An 18,328-nucleotide genomic window follows, 5' to 3' on the forward strand; every position below is an offset into this window, starting at 1 on the left:
GGTGCGATCCCCACATATGTCAGGAACTGCAAGAAGTAGTCATGAAGCGGGAGCGTAGCTCCCGCGCTAATATGATCGGCGCTCCAAGCCCCAAATCCATCCACGGATGTATGCGCCCGTTCCTCTAGCCTAGCCATGCGATTGTGGAAGAGGCCCGGAGTCGATTCGATGCCCAGCTTCCTCTCCAGGAGCAGCATCATCCGGTAGTTCCGGAACGAGTTGGCCGTTACGTCCATTTCCCACCTGTTGCCTGTGGGCATCTTGGATCCGGGAACGACTACAGGGGCCCTATTGACCTCTTCTTCCGAACGGAGTGTAACGCCCCTAGCCATAACTGACGATCTGGGAACAAAGAAAGAAAAACCAAGCAGTCAATACCTAAACCCAAAAGAGTCGGTCAAGGTACAGGGAGTATCCTAAGGACTGCTTGGAGTCCCGTCGGATCAGGCCCGGGACCCCGACAAGCCCCGGGACCCTGATCGGGAGAGAAAACTACTAAGGTCCGTCCCTTGTCCGGGAAGCATCCGAGTACGGTGCAACCCAAACCAGGCAGCCTTCCTAGCGAATTCTAACGCACAGAGCCTAGACGAATGTATCTAGAGAGCATAAATTCACAAAGTTGGTAACAGAGATAAAAAAAAAAAAAAACTTACTGTGTGGTGTCGACCGTCGAGGCTGGTGGCTGTCCGACCGTAAGGATGGCAGAACCTCGTTCTTGAAGTGGCGCAGCCGGTGCAGTAGTTCTTCGACGGGACAAACCCGAGAAGCGCCGTCAGGTTGAGGAACGAAGGTTGAGGCTCTGGGAAACAGGCGGTGGCGCAGAACTAGCAAGCGGCGGAGTATTTCGTCGGTGAGGTCGGACATGCAAAGCTCTAACAAGTGTTCGGGTTTTTTCTTAAGCAGGTTCAAAAATGGAAAAGTGCCGAATGTTGTTCTCTGGGAGTCTTTATATCAGCCCCCAAATTCTAGCCCATGATCCAACGGTCAGGTGCCTCTTCATCCGACGATCAAGAATCGCGCAGGGGGCATTTGTGAGTCCTTTTGGTCTGGATCCACGACGTCTCAAATCCGACGGCCCAGGAGTGGCGGATGCCAAAGGACGCCCCATCCTACGGTCCACCTCGTTCCAGGGACATTAATGATGACTCCCCCGTGCGGATGTGACGCCTCGTGACGTGCGCTGACACCCTAGTCTAGGCCTAGTGGCCTTTGGGAGGCCTAGGCGACTCTTCGAGGCCCTTGCAGCAATCACATGGCGACACGTGTGTCATTTTTCTTAAAGCGGGCCAAGGGTAAACGTCCCCGGATCACGGTAAACGATCCGGGCTGAGCAACCTGCCACTGCCACGGCCTTTCGGCCAAGCCTCCTAGCTCGGGCAGGAACTGGGGAGACAACTTGGCGAGCGCCGCGAGGGTGATGCAACCCTCCTCCCGGCAAGCCCGGGTGAAGGCTTGGGGGGTAAATGTTATCCCCATTTCCTGGAAGGGCTTTGGGCCTTCGCCCTGGCCCACGGTCAGAGGACCGGCCCGACATATGGGCCTGGACCACGGTCCCTTGGTTTGAATATCGCCCAAGGGAACTGGTACGGACCAGGGACTCTAGACTGGGCCCGTCTAGAGGGGTCTGGGACGTCCCTCCGGGTTCATCTTCAGCTTGAACGGTCCCGGCGATGTCCAGAGCGCCCGGATCGTCGCGGCCTACGCGTCCCTGTCCCGGAGCCTGGTATGGTCCGGGCCCGAGGTAAATGAAGCGGGCCAAAGGTAAACGGACCTGGGTCACCTCCTCCCCAGTTGAAGGGCCAGGCGTCCAGGATCCTGAAACCGCCTCATTTCGCGTGGGCATTGTCCCCCACTTTTCGCCTGCAGAAAAGGTCGCCTCAGGATTGCCCACTGGTGTGTCAGGACTGCACAGCCAAGTACCCTGACCGGTCTTGTCTCCTGAATCAGCCTCGTGACTCGAAGTGGTTAGAGCCAAAGCGCCGTTTTGTCGGGTGAAGGCTTGTGTCTCAGGTCAACCAATTGGGCCTTAGCTGGTTTGAATTTCGTGTATTGTATACCTTTTTGTATTGGGCCTCCACTAGAAAGGCCCCTTGTACCTATTTCTCTGATGGGCCCGGGTCGAATCCGGCCCAAACCCGGTGTTCCCCTCAGCGTATAAATATAAGCTGTAGAACAACGCACGAAAAAGGAAGAAAAAAGAGAAAAAAGGCAGAAACTCTGTTCCGATAGAGTTAGAAAACTCCATTGTAAAAGCTTCTTATAGCTCTAATATATAGACTCGTGGACTAAGGCTAGTTAACGCCCTAATCACGTAAAAACCTCGTGTCGATCTTCTACTTTCATTATTATTATCAGCAAATATTGTTCATTAATATAGTTGCCGAAAATCTCGGTTAACACTTACTTGTGAGTGGAACTGACCTATGAGTCAGGAATCGGCAAGGGTGTGTCAGTATTGACAGTGAAGTTGTGACTCATTAGTCAAGTTCTGCAGTAGTATTGAGCACTGGTCGTATGGAATTGACCTATGAGTCAAGAGCGGCATAAGCTTAATGAACGCAGTGCCGAAAAGATTAGATCTAATCGACATAAGCATTATCAACATAAGTATGAAATGCTTGACCGACCTTAAGTTCGCTGAAATCAAAAAGTGCTTGTCTAGTCTACAGACTAGTTACTTAGAGCTAGGGCTAAAAGGCTCAGGTGACTGCAATGTCACATGGCTGTGGGTGTTGAGCCCAAGTTTGTGACTCACTCATTAGTCACTGATCTGATTAGGGTGAAAAGCCCAAAGTGCAACTCATTAGTCACCTATCTGATTAGGGTGCGGAGCCCAAAGTGTGACTCACTCATCTAATTTGGGTTGTGAGATCATAAAGTGATATTCACTCATCTAATGAGGGTACGGACACCCAGTGCGTGACTTAATTGTCACTTATTTGAGTCACTTATTTTAGATGGACACATTGGCCATCTATTTTCATTATGACTTGATAGTCATCAATACAAAGGGCCCATAAATCATCTATACAAAGGGCAGGGCCCATAAGTCATCTATACAAAGGGCAGGGCCCACAGCCATTATTTGAACTTATTTGCATGCATGAATAGGGCTATTATTGATAGGCATGTCTATTATGATTTGGTAACATGTTGTTACTTGTTCATGAGCATATTTAGTTCTCTTGCTGAGCTTCAGCTCACGTGTGCTATATGGTGCAAGTAAAGGCAAACGAAAGCTGGACCATCCTTGAGTTGGAGAGCTTAGGTGACGATGTGTACATATGCGGCTGCTCGACCACCACGGCCGAGGGTTTAAAGAGGTACTATTTTGCCACTTAGGTTGGCTGGTTGTAAATATTTTACTGTAATTAACCTTTAAATTATATTTTTGGGATCCCAATGTATACAGTAAACATTTTAGTGAAATGTTGTATCTTAACCAAAAATTTTAAACCCAAACTGTTAATCATACATAGTTACACGATTATGGCCAAATGACTCGATTAACGAGTTTAGCACTGTTTAAAATGCACACCGTAACGGTCCCTGGGTAGTAGGGCATTACAAAAAAATACATCATTTAAAATTAAGTATTTATTTCCGAACTTCAGACGAGCTCTTCCTCTAGCTTAGACCGCAACAAACGCTCCGTTCCCAACTCTAAGCTTTAAGTCGCCTTTGTCCACTTCCTCCCATGATTCAAGAAGATGTAAAGAGTTGCAAACACGGTTGGTAGATCCAGAATCAATAATCCAAATGGATTTATCATTCTCTAAGACACATGTTTCTAAGATAAATGAACTATAATCATTACATTTGTTTTTCGCTGCTAGAAACTTGGGGCAATCTCATTTCTATTGCCGTTTCACTTTGCAGTGAAAGTACTTGTCTTTACCTTTCTTGTTTGTCCCTTTAGGCGTCTGTGCATTTGGTTGTGCACTCGTCTTTGCAGCCTTTACAGGCTTGGGGTTGTTGCTTTGTCCACCTTTCCTTTTGTTTCCAGCTTTCGAAGACAAAGTTGGGTTAGCTTCAGTCTTAGCTGGATCAACAGCAACAACAGTAGTCTCATTTTCTCCTCCTTTACTAGGTCCTCCCATGATAGGCTCAATAATCTGAAGCTCGTTCATTAGCTGCGTCAGACCATAGTTGAGTTGATCATGAACGTGTAGACACGATGCCATTCGATCATTCACGGTGTCATCACGTATGTGCAGAGACAGTGCTTGTAACGACCCAAATTTACTAATAAGGCTTAAGGGCCTTGATTAGTGTGTCGGGAGGGCATAACTAGATTATATGTTATTTATTGATTAAAAGCATGTTATATGATTATTCGAATATCTGTGATGCATGATTATGTGTGTACTAGTATGCATGTAGGCCCTGACTAGGTTAGAAGGGCATATTCGTAATTTTGGCCTGTTGAGGGCATAACTGTATATATTTGTGATAAATATTCGAGACCACATTATGTGGATATATTTGTAATCTGTGACTTGAGGTGATCCTAGTGAGCGAATTAGCAAAAAAATCACGGCGGAGATTTATACCCGGCTCTGGTCGAGCCTGGGGGTATTTCTGGGAATTTCGAGAATATATTGGAGTCTATTTTGATATTGGGGAATATAATTGGTGATTAGTTAGGTGTCGGGAAGTAAGCGGTAAATATTAGAGACACTCGAGGAATTAGCGGGAATTGGGAATAAATGACCAGAATGCCCTTAGATGGATTAAGGGCTTAAATTTTAATGGGAGGGTATTGTGGTCATTTGGCTTACAAGGGATAAGAGTTAAGTGATTTTTTGGCTTTATGCCTTAGTGGGAAGTCTACAATCTGAAGGAAGTTAAAGAAAAGAAGAAGAAAACGAAAGAAGGAAAACAGGGGTCATTTCTTCTCCCATTCGGTATAGGTATCTTCCTCATTTCTTCAAGGAGTTTTGAGATGAAAGTAGAAAGAAGGAAGTTAAAGAAAAGAAGAATCTGAAGAAAAGAAGAATCTAAGGCTAGTCTACAATCTGAAGGAAGTTAAAGAAAAGAAGAAGAAAACGAAAGAAGGAAAACAGGGGTCATTTCTTCTCCCATTCGGTATAGGTATCTTCCTCATTTCTTCAAGGAGTTTTGAGACTGCTTCTTTGAAAGATGAATTCCATGGCGGGACGGTAGACGCCCTTTCTTGGAATTTGTCATTAAGAAACCTTCAAGCACTTTATCTATGTAAGTTACTTGAGATAGAGCTAAGAGTCTGTTCTTTCTATCCCTGATGATCTGGATACCTAGAACATAACTTGCTTCACCCAAATCCTTCATCTGGAATTGAGTGCTCAGCCAATTCTTCACATCTGATAATTTCTTAACATTGTTTCCAATGAGTAAGATATCATCTACATAAAGAACCAGGAATACCACTATTTGATTTGCCTTCAGTTGGTAAACACAGGGCTCATCAATATTTTGTTCAAAGCCATAGGTTTTGATTATTTCATCAAACCTAAGATTCCAAGAACGAGAAGCTTGCTTAAGTCCATAGATGGACCTATTCAACTTGCAAACTTTTCCTTCTTGTCCAGATATTTTAAATCCTTCTGGCTGATCCATATAAATGACTTCGTCAAGCTTTCCATTAAGAAAAGTTGTCTTGACGTCCATTTGCCAGATCTCATAGTCGAGAGCGGCTGCTATGGATAGGAGGATGCGAATGGATTTGAGCATGGCTACCGGACTAAAAGTTTCCTCATAGTCCACGCCTTTTCTTTGGGTATAACCCTTTGCCACTAATCGAGCTTTATAAGTCTCGATATTTCCATCAACACCTCGTTTCTTCTTGTAGATACACTTGCACCCAATGGCCCTAAAGTCACTTGGTGCTTCCATAAGATCCCAGAAGAAATTTGAGTACATGGACTCCATTTCCTGTTTCATGGCTTCGAGCCATAGTTCCTTTTCAGGGCTTGCCATTTCCTATTTGAAAGACAACGGATCATCATCACTAGTGTCACCAACAACCATATTGGTTTCACCATCCAAACCATAGTGAACTGGGTTCCGAGAAACCCTCCCACTACGACGAGGCTTCGTGATTGTTTGCTCAGGAACAGTGGTACTTTCTTCATTTAAATCGACTTGCGTCGATTGTACATGAAGAGTGGGAATTTCATCATCAACGCATATGGAACATTGGCTGGAGTCAATTCTTTAACCATCTCCTCTAAAACTACTTTGCTGCGAGGTTTAAAGTTTTCGACATAGTCTTTTTCCAGAAAAGTAGCATTTGTAGAAGTAAACACTTTCTTTTCTAAATGACTATAGAAAATTCCACCCCGAGTACCTTTAGGATAACCAACAAACATGCAAACTTCAGTTCGCGGTTCTAGCTTTCCCTCCTTTTTCCTCAGGACGTGAGCGGGACTCCCCAGATTCTATAATGGCGTAAACTAGGTTCACGACCATTCCAGTGTTCTAAAGGTGTTTTGGGGATTGATTTTGACGGCACGACATTGAGAATGTCATTTGCGGTTTCAATTGCATGTCCCCAGAACGAAGTTGGTAGAATTGAGTAACTAAGCATGCATCTAACCATTTCCAATAAAGTTCTTTTTCGGCGTTCCGCTACACCATTTTGTTGCGGAGTACCTGGGGCAGTAAGTTGTGATAAAATCCCAAGTTCGATTAAATGATCTTGGAACTGCATATCCAAATATTCTCTACCCCTATCAGATCGCAAGATCTTTAACCTTTTCCTAATTGGTTCTGAGCCATTGCTAGGAATTCCTGAAACTTTGAAAATGTTTTCTGATTTCCTATGCATTAGATAAAGACATGAGTATCTAGAGTAATCGTCAATGAAAGTGACGAAATACTCAAAACCAACCCTGGCTTGTATATTCAAAGGTCCACAAACATCTGAATGCACAAGACCAAGTGGTTCTTTGGCCCTATCACCCTTTGCAGAGAATGGACGCTTGGTCAGTTTGCCTTCTAGACAAGATTCACAGACAGGTAATTCACCTAAGGTGAGTTCCCTCTAAGGTTCGTCCTTTGTAAGTCTTTGAATCCTATCATAGCCAATGTGACCTAGTTTCAAGTGCCATAAATACGTCATATTATTGTTATCGATCTTTTGACATTTATTGGTCCTAGGTTTAGCTACTTTGAATAAATCATTGTTAAGAGCGAGGGGTTCGTTAGGTCGCAGAATATAAAACCCATTTTCCAAACATGCAATACACAATTGTGATCCATTGAAAGAAATAGATATATTAAAACTTGTGAAAGTCATAACAAATCGTTCTAATTGCAACATGGAAACTTGAAATTAAATTTCTACTAAAATCCGGAATAAAAATACATCTTTTAAAATTAAGTATTTATTTCCGAACTTCAGACGAGCTATTCTCTAGCGTTCACAACTCTAAGCTTTAAGCCGCCTTCGTCCACTTCCTCCCATGATTCAAGAAGCTATAAAGAGTTACAAACATGGTTGGTAGATCCAAAATCAATAATCCAAACGGATTTATCATTCTCTAAAACACATGTTTCTAACATAAAAGAACTATAATCATTACCTTTGTTTTTCGCTGCTAGAAACTTAGGGCAATCTCATTTCCAATGCCCCTTCTCTTTGCAGTGAAAACATTTACCTTTACCTTTCTTGTTTTTCTTGTTTTTCCCCTTTGACGTCTGTGCACTTGGTTGTGCACTCGTCTTTGCAACCTTTGCAGGCTTGGGGTTGTTTATTTGTCCACTTTTCCTCTTGTTTCCAGCTTTCGAAGACGAAGCTTGGTTAGCTTCAGCCTTAGCTAGATGAGCAGCAACATCAGTAGTCTTATTTTCACCTCCTTTACTAGGTCCACCCATGACAGGTTCAATAATCTGAAGCTCATTCATGAGCTGCGTAGACCATAGTTGAGTTGAGCATGAAAGTGCAAACACGGTGCCATCCGTGAATTTACGGTGCCATCACGAACGTGCAGAGATGGTGCTATCCAAGCATTTACGGTACCATTACGAGCATTGACGGTGCCATCACTAACGTGCGGACACGGTGCTCGTTTTGGGGATTCCTCAATCATGACGAATTCAGAGTTGTCACCAATCAACTCTATGTTGATGTTCTGCTTCCAATTAAGGAAGTTTTTTTTTCAGTGAGTTTCTCCATCGAAAGTTGAGAAAGGATGGGAGTAGACACAAACACTACTTAGCTTAAAACTACAAATTATCAATAAAATAGAAATCAATCACATTTGTTCAATAAAAATTCTATTCACACAAATTTCAAGAAATAGCACAACATATACCAAAAATATGTAAGATATGAGAAAAATACCAAAAACAATCATATCTCTATTTCTTTAGGTTTTTAACTAATCTATGATATCCTTGTCCCGGTTGGCGAGAGTCAAAAATCCCACTAGTTAAATAGAGTTGTAAACTCATTTAATAATGGACACCACTATTAACAACCTACTATTCGATCAAAATAAGAAAACAAAATCTCTTATTTTATGAGCTAGACCCACGGTTTCAATAATCATAGATTTAGTCCTAGTAGTCACCGTATGGGTGAGTCTAGTAGAATTTGACCTATAATTATCTATCTTTCGAAATCTAACCTTGTCAAAATAACTAATGAACACCTTCCGTAGGAGGACGAATCAAAACGTCTTGTGGCCCCATTAAGCTATTGACTATGTTAAACCAACGGTGGAGATCGAATAAAATTCTTAAAATAAAGCTCATTATAAAATTAAAATTAGTATTTTTATTATTTATTTTTAGAAAATTAATGACTATGGTTTTCCCAACAAAATTAAACAGATTAAAAATCTTAAAACCAAAGTCCTATAATTTCTTATTAATTCTAGCGTGTCACATTGAAACAAATTCAATTAATTTTGAATTAATTTGGTGCTAATCAATATTTAGGTTTAACTAATATAATGAGCCTATACAATTAAGTCCAACTCAGGTAAATGGGCTTTAACAATTGGGCTTATATGGAGGAGGGCTGGGTCCAGTATGTCGTTCCCACTACAAAGGCCCCCTATCTTCCATACAAGGCCCAAAAGATAGGAATTTAAACATTCATTTTATTAATTGTTATTAATTGATTAGGCCCACTATAGTCATGCAAAGCAAATGGACCTTCACAAGTGGAATCACCCACAAGAGAGGAATTTAAACTTTACATTTTCTAATGGGCCCAAATAAAATCTATCATTTTATGAATAATTTATTTGGCAAAATACCATATATCTAACAAACATATGGGCCACTATATGCATCTAAGCCCAATTGCAAAAATACCACATATAGTGCAAACAAACATGTTATAATTGGATGAGCCTAATCATGTTACTATATGAGCAATTCTATGAATTTATGCAAAAATACCACAATTTATTTCATTTGCAAAAATACCACAATTAATAATATAGAATTTATCAAAAAATTCAAATTAATTAAATTTTTACAAAAAATAAGTCAATTTAAATTAAATTTATCAACAATTAACTTGGTTTTAGGTTAATTTGAAAAAAAACTATTAATTTAATTTAAATAGGATTTATCAACAATTAACCAAAGTTAATTTAAATTCCATTTATTAAAAAAATATTTTATTAATTGGCTGAAAAACATGATATTTTTCAAAATTTAACCAATTTTAAAATTTAAAATCAATATCTAAACTATTTTCCAAAAATATCTTGTGTTGTTACAACTATTATCTAATATTTTAACCATTTAAAAATAATAAAATACAAATAGTTATAACAACCCTAAAATATCTCAAATAGTTAATTAAATTCAAATATCCATAAAAATATCAACTAACAATGTTCAAATTTCAAATAATTTAAATATTAAAAACTATAGAATAAAAAGATATTTATATTTTCAAATAAAGATTTAATAAAAATATCAAGAATTTAAATGAAAATATCTTAAATATCTAATATCATAATTCTAATATTTTATTATATTAAAAGATTTAAAATTAAGTTGTTAGTCTATTTTTAAATTTGAATTTGAATGTTTGTAGAAAATATCTAATTATTTAAATCTCAACAAACAAAAAAATCTTATTTTTTTAAAAAAAAATTAAATGCTAAAACAAAAATGATATTTTTTTTTGTTTTGATTATAAATAATTTATTTCTACAGATTTTATTAATTTTTTTTTTAATTTTCAAAAAAAAAAAATTGGAATACTGTTCACCGGTACTGTTCACGCGTGCATGCGCGCGGCTGCACGCGGGCGTGCGCGGGTGGTGAGGGTGGCGTGGGTGCGCGCAGGCGTATGGGCAGCCAGGCCAAATTTTTTCCAAAATTTTTTTTGAGCAATTTTTCAAACCAAAACCATTTTCTAATTAATTTTTACCATGTTTTACACAAAAGAAAGCATATATAAAAATTAATAGCATAGAAAACACAACAAAATAACTTAAAAATTGCTAAAATTCACATAAAATCAATATGTTCATAAAAACATGAAAAACCATCCAATTATTCAAACATATCATATAATCCAATTTTAAACATGTTCATGCATGAAAATAAAGATTACCAAAGACTCTGAGGCCAGTTGTTGGAAAAAGCTTATACAAGATCTTTATTTATTTTCATGTATATCTAATATTAAACAAATTAATACGAGATAGCCTAAAACATGTTTCTAAAATTGAATTCAAAGAGAAACAAAAAATAGAATACTTACAGTATACGCAGCGGAATTAAAGAGTCCTTCCTTCAGTTTCTCTAACTCTTGTATCCACTCTGTCGCAGAGTATTATCAAGAAACTAAACCGATCTTCTATTTTCTTCACCATCTTCCAATGTATCCTTAGAACCACCTAGACTAGTGTGGGCAATTCTCAACACATGAGATAGATATAGAGAGAAGAAGAGAAAATAACAAAGATGCTTAGAAAAGGACTTGTGTTTAGAGAGAATCTAAACCTATCAGAAAATCTGACTTGTGACTTATCAAACTTATTTTTTGACTTCTCTCTAAGCAGTCCTTTTATAGACTCAATTAGGTCATTTAATTTAATTAAAAATCAATAAAATAATAGCTATTTTGAAGCCCTAGGTCGAAATTATCATGGGCTATAGGCCCGTGAAATTTCCCATTTGATTATAAGCCCATTGGACTTAAAATCAAGGCCTGTATTATTTTCTATTGATTTAATTAATTAAATAATTATTTAAATCCTTTATCAAATTAATTATTTATAATTTGAACCTTGATTTAAATTTATTTATTAATTTAGATACCAATTTATCTTAATTAATAAATCTACCATAAATTCTCTTTTCTTCTCAAAATTACACAACTCTGTGAAACTATCCAAAATTGACCTGTTCAACTTTGATAATTCTAATTGATGATTAAATCCATTAATTGAGACTATCTAGATGATTTTATCCAAGGTACAATGGGGACCATGGGCCTATGAAATCAAGCTCCAATAAGTTATCATAAATCTAACAAATAAATTTACTAACTTATTAATTCCTCGTGACTCCACTATAGACTCGGAATTGCACTCTTGAATTCATAGATAATAACGGTATGTTTACTTATCTTATCAACTATCAATATCGGTCCTGTCCGATGTAACAAATACATCCGATCTTATCTACTTTGCTAATGTTCTCGAAAGAACATAACACTACAATGTGTAAGTAGATCATATCGTAGATTGGCAAGTCAGTGTAAATTCGGTGCACTGACTAATCTTAGGACTAACTTATTTTGAACATATAATCATATTTATATTCCACTGTGATTACGTCACTATAAATAAGATTAGCTATATGCTCGGGATTTAATAGAAGTTTATATTAAACAAATAATCATGAAAATAAAACATGTGAGCAAAGTGATTGACTAAGTCAAAAAATGATTTCTATTCTTTTATTGATAATAAAATGAGATTACAAAGAATTTGAGTTTTAATTAGGGCATAAAACCCCAACAGAATGTACATAGTCAGCTGATCGGCCGCCACGGCCGAGGAGTGGAACAGGTCGAGAAAAGCCTATTTGTCTATTTTGCCTTAGAGTGGCTAGCAACTATATTTAAAGCTTAAATCTTTTGTAAACGGTCTTAAACTTATTACTTTTAGGATCCCATGTAAAAAGAAAATGTTTATCTATAAGAAATGAAGCTTTTGAGACCAAAATCTTTTAACCTAGTTCAACTATAGTTTCGGTAGCACATTTCTAACTAAATGACTTGATTAGCAAGTCTTGCACCCTTATAAACACACAGTGTAACGGTCTTGGCTATCTAGGGCGTTACAGTGCTATCCAAGCATTTACGGTGCCATCACAAGCATTGACGGTGCCATCACGAACGTGCAGACACGGTGCTCGTTCTGGGGATTCCTCAATCATGACGAACTCGGAATTGTCACCAATCAACACAGTGTTGATGTTTTGCTTCCATTTAAGGAAGTTTTCTCAAGTGAGTTTCTCCATCGAAAGTTGAGAAAGGATGGGAGTAGACAAAGACACTACTTAACTTAAAACTACAAATTATCAATAAAATAGAAATCAATCACATTTGCTCAATAAAACTCCTATTCACACAAATTTTAAGAAATAACACAACATATATAAAAAAATATGTAAGATATGAGGAAAAAAAATAATCATATCTCTATTTCTTTAGGTTTTTAACTAATCTATGATATCCTTATCCCGGTTGGCAAGAGTTAAAAATACCACTAGTTAAATAAAGTTGTAAACTCATTTAATAATGGACACAATTATTAACAACCTACTATTCGATCAAAATAAGAAAAAAAAATCTCTTATTTTATGAGCTAGACCTACGGTTTCAATAATCACAGATTTAGTCCTAGTAGTCACCGTATGGGTGAGTCTAGTAGAATTTGACCTATAATTATCTATCTTTCGTAATCTAACCTTGTCAAAATAGATAATGAACACATTCCGTAGGGGGACGAATCAAAGCGCCTCGAGGCCCCATTAAGCTCTTGACGTTGTTAAACCAACGGTGGAGATCGAATATAATTCTTAAAATAAGCTCATTATAAAATTAAAAAAAAATATTTTTATTATTTTTTTTTAAATTAATGAGTGGTTCACCAAAAAATTGTAAGATTAGAATTTTTAAAACCAAAGTCCTATAATTTCCTATTAATTCTAAAGTGTCACATTGAAAGAAATTCAATTAATTTAGAAATTTGTTGCTAATCAATATTTAGGTTTAACTAATATAGTAAACATATACAATTAAGTCCAACTCAGGTAAATGGGCCTTAACAATTGGGCTTGTATGGAGGAGGGCTGAGTCCAGTATGTCGTTCCCACTACAGAGGCCCCCAATCTTCCATACAAGGTCCAAAAGACAGGAGTTTAAACCTTTGTTTTATTAATTGTTATTAATTGATTAGGCCCACTATAGTCATGCAAAACAAATAGACCTTCACAAGTGGAATCACCCACAAGAGTGGAATTTAAACTTTACATTTTATAATGGGCCCATATAAAACCTATCATTTTATGATAATTTTATTTGGCAAAATCCATAAATCTAACAAACATATGGGCCACTATATGCATCTAAGCCCAATTGCAAAAATACCACATATAGTGCAAACAGACATGTTATAATTGGATGGGCCTAATCATGTTACTATATGAGCAATTCTATGAATTTATGCAAAAATACCACAATTTATTTCATTTGCAAAAATACCACAATTAATTATCTACAATTTTTCAAAAAAAAATTCAAATTAATTTAATTTTTACAAAAATAAGTCAATTTAAATGAAATTTATCAACAATTAATAATAGTTAATTTAAATTTCATTTATCAAGAATCAACATGGTTTAGGTTAATTTGAAAAAAAATATATCAATTTAATTTAAATAGGATTTATCAACAATTAACCAAAGTTAATTTAAATCCCATTTATTAAAAAAATTATTAATTGGTTGAAAAAAATGATATTTTTCAAAATTTAACCAATTTTAAATTTTAAAATCAATATCTTAATTGTTTTTCAAAAATATCTTGTGTTGTTACAACTATAAGCAAATATTTTAACCATTTAAAAAAATCAAATATTAATAGTTATAACAACCCTAAAATATCTTAAAAACAAATTCAAATATCTAACTAAAAATTTTCAAATTTCAAATAACTTAAATATTAAAAACTATAGAATAAACAAATATTTACATTTTCAAATAAAGATTTAATAAAAATATCAAGTACTTAAAAGAAAATATCTTAAATATTTGATATCTTAATTCTAATATTTTAATATATTAAAATATTTAAAATTAAGTTGTTAGTCTATTTTTAAATTTGAATTTAAATCTTTGTAATAATATCTAATTATTTAAATCTCAACCAACAAAAATATCTTATTTTAAAAAACATTTTAAATGCAAAAACAAATCTGATAATTTGGTTTTGATTATAAATAATAAATTTTCACATTCCCAATTTTCTTTAATTTAAAAAAAATTATAAAAAACAAAATTCGGTTGAATAGTACCAGGTACTGTTCATCGCGCGCGGAGGTGGCTAGTGCGCGCGGGCGTGCGCATGCAATGGCAGGCAGGCAAAATTTTTTGGAAAAAATTTTTTTGTTCAATTTTTCAATGGAAAAACGTTTTCTAATTAATTTTTACCATGTTTTACATAAAATAAAGCATATATAGAAATTAATAGCATAGAAAACACAACAAAATAACCTAAAAATTGCTAATAATCACATAAAATTAATATGCTTCATAAAAATATGAAAATCCATCCAATTATTCAAACACATCGAATAATCCAATTTTTAACATGTTCATGCATGAAAATAAAGATTACCAAAGGCTTTGATACCAGTTGTTAGAAAACTTATACATGATCTTTATTTATTTTCATGTAAATCTAATATTAAACAAATTAATATGAGATAACCTAGACCATGTTTCTAAAATTGAATTCAAAGAGAAATAATGATAAGAATACTCACCTTATGTGCAATGGAATGAATGACTCCTTCCTTTAGTTTCTCTAACCCTTGTATCCTTTCTGTCGCAGAGTATTACCAAGAAACTGAACCGATCTTCAATTTTCTTCACAGTCTTCCAAAGTATCCTTAGAATCACCTAGACTAGAGTGGGAAATTCTCAACACATGATATAGATACAGAGAGTATAAGAGAAAATAACAAAGAGGATTAGAATAGGACTTGTGTTTAGAGAGAATCTAAAACCTATCAAAAAACAGAGATTAAACTTATATTTTGACTTCTCTATAAGCACTCATTTTATATACTCAATTAGGTCATTTATTTAATTAAAAAATTAATAAACTATTAGCCAAGTAACAACCCTAGGTCGAAATTATCATAGGCTTTAGGCCCGTGAAATTTCTCTTTTGATTATAAGCTCATTGGACTTAAAATCAAGGCCTGTATTATTTTCTATTGTTTTAATTATTTAAATCCTTTATCAAATTAATTATTTATAATTTGAACCTTGATTTAGAATTATTTATTAATTTAGATACCAATTTATCTTAATTAATAAATCTGCCATAATTTCTCTTTTCTTCTCAAAATTACATAACTCTGTGAAACTATCCAAAATTGACCTGGTCAACTTTGATAATTCTAATTGATAATTAAATCAATTAATTGAGACTATCTAGATGATTTTATCGAAGGTGCAATGGGGACCACGGGCCTATGAAACAAAGCTCCCATAAGTTATCATAAATCTAACAAATAAATTTACTAACTTATTAATTCCTCGTGACTCCACTAAAGACTCAGAATTGCACTCTTGAATTCATAGAACGTTCTATAACAAATATAGATACGTTATTAATTATCTATTGTTACAACCATAATTGTCACTCAATCTTGTATAGACGGTCTACAATGAGATGGGACTAAAATATCGTTTTACCCTCATTGTATTTTATCCTTAAAACACTTAGTTCCTTGTAAATGATATTTCAGTAAACCAATATTTAATAAATGAAATGAGATCTCTATCATTTATACCTTGAACCAAATTAAAAGGAAACCATCGTTTCACTTCTTCATCGAAGCTATAGATGTTCATATCTATGATTAACACTCCCACTCAATTATACTACCGAGTTCCCAAGATGTATGTATGGGCTAGTCCGTAGGGTAAGCTAGTAACGAACAAGTCAAAGAACTCAAATAATACAATCAGTTAGAATACTAACCACTCATAATTGAGATTGAATTGGCCTATGGTCAACTATATGATATGACTAGAATAGATATTAACGGTATGTTTACTTATTCTATCAACTGTTAATATCGGCCCAGTCCGTTGTAATAAATACATATGATCTTATCTACTTTGCTAATGTTCTAGAAAGAACATAACACTACAATGTGTAAGTAGATCATATCTTAGATTGGCAAGTCAGTGTAAATCCTGTGCACTAACCAATCTTAGGAAAATCTTATTTTTGAACATATAATCATATTTATTTTCTATTGTGATTACGTCACTATAAATACGATTAGCTATATGCTCAGGATTTTAATAGAAGTTTATAATAAACAAATAATCACGAAAATGAAACATGTGAGCAAAGTGATTAACCAAGTCAAAAATGATTTCTATTCTTTTATTGATAATAAATGAGATTACAAAGAAATTGAGTTTTAATTAGGGCATAAAACCCCAACACTTAGTATATCTTCCAGTGTCTAAATTGTTTGTTCGCTTTGATCGTCTGTTTATGGGTGGAAAGAGGTGTTGAACTTTAGTTTAGTACCTATCCTCGTTTGTACTCAATCCCAGAATGCCGAGGTGAAACGTCCATCGAGATCAGATACGATGGAGTTGTGTACACCATGCAGTCTCACTATTTCTGCAATGTGCCCTATAAGTTACCTTGATCTACAAGAAATGGACAAACTTAGTCAGCCTATCTACGATAACCCGAATGGAATCGTGCCCCTTAGGAGTGGTTAGTAGACTCGTGACAAAGTCCATAGTGAGGAACTCTCACTTCCATTTCAGAATTTCTAAGGGCTACAACAATCTGGTTGGCCGTTGATGCTCGGCCTTTGTCTGCTGACAAGTCAAGCAATGTGCCACATATTCTGCTATCTCCTTTTTCATCCCAGGCCAACAAAAGTACTTCTTCAAGTCTTGCTACATTTTCATGGTGCCCGAATGCATGGCATAACGAGCATTATCTCTCTAGAAAAAGACCGTTTTCTTGATTTTGTCATCGTCCAGAACACATATTCTTCCCTTGAACCCAGTACTCCATTGTCAGAGATATGGAATCCTAGTCGCACCTCCTTCCTAACTTCGTACATCAGTCTTTGTACCCAATGATGGCGTAACTGCCCCTGTTTTATTGCTTCCATAATGGTAAGCTCGATAAAGAGGCTAGCCAATTGAATGACTAATATCTCCAAATTCAAGGTATCAAGGTCAGCATGTAACTATTGTCGATTCTCTTTTACTATCATCACGTAAGTCCTTGGTTGTCGACTTAATGCATATGCCACTTTGTTTTCTTTTCCCGAGTAGTACAAAATGTCGAAGTCGTAGTTATTGAACAGCTTCAGCCATTGATGATGTCTCATATTCCATTCTTCCTGAGTCAAGAAATACTTCAGGCTTTTGTGATAAGTATATATGTTGCAGTGTATCCCGTACAGGTAGTGCCTCTAGATTTTCAGTGCGAAAACCACCGCTTCCAGCTCCAGGTCATGAGCGGGATAGTTCTTCTCGTAATTCTTTAGCTGTCCAGAAGCATAAGAAATTACTTTTCTGTGTTGCATCAACACTGCTCCCAACCATTGGCCTGAGTTGTCTCTATAAATTGTATATCCCTCCGTGTCGTTAGGGATTTTCAGCACTAGGACAGTCGTCAATCTCGTTTTCAGCTCCTTAAAGCTCTTTATCGCACTTGAAATCCATTCATACTTGATGTTTTTGCGGGTGAGGGCGGTCATCGGTGTGGATATTTTGGAAAATCCTTCCACAAATCGCCAATAATATTTCACTAACCCAAGAAAACTTCTAACCTCATGAGCATTTTTTTGGAGGTTTCCACTGTTTAACATCTTCTATCTTGGCTGGATCTACGAAAATTCTATCACCCAACACCATGTGCCCGAGAAAACTAAACTTCTCTAGCTAGAAATCGCGCTTCAAAATCTTTGTGTAAAGCTTTTCATCTTGCAGACACTAGAGGACCAGTTCCAGATGTGTTGCATGCTCTTCTTGGCTTTTTGAGTATATTAGAATATCGTCAATGAACACGACGATGAACTTA

This window comes from Humulus lupulus, chromosome 1 (assembly GCF_963169125.1).
Source record: "Humulus lupulus chromosome 1, drHumLupu1.1, whole genome shotgun sequence".
In the NCBI taxonomy this organism is placed as follows: Eukaryota; Viridiplantae; Streptophyta; class Magnoliopsida; order Rosales; family Cannabaceae; genus Humulus; species Humulus lupulus.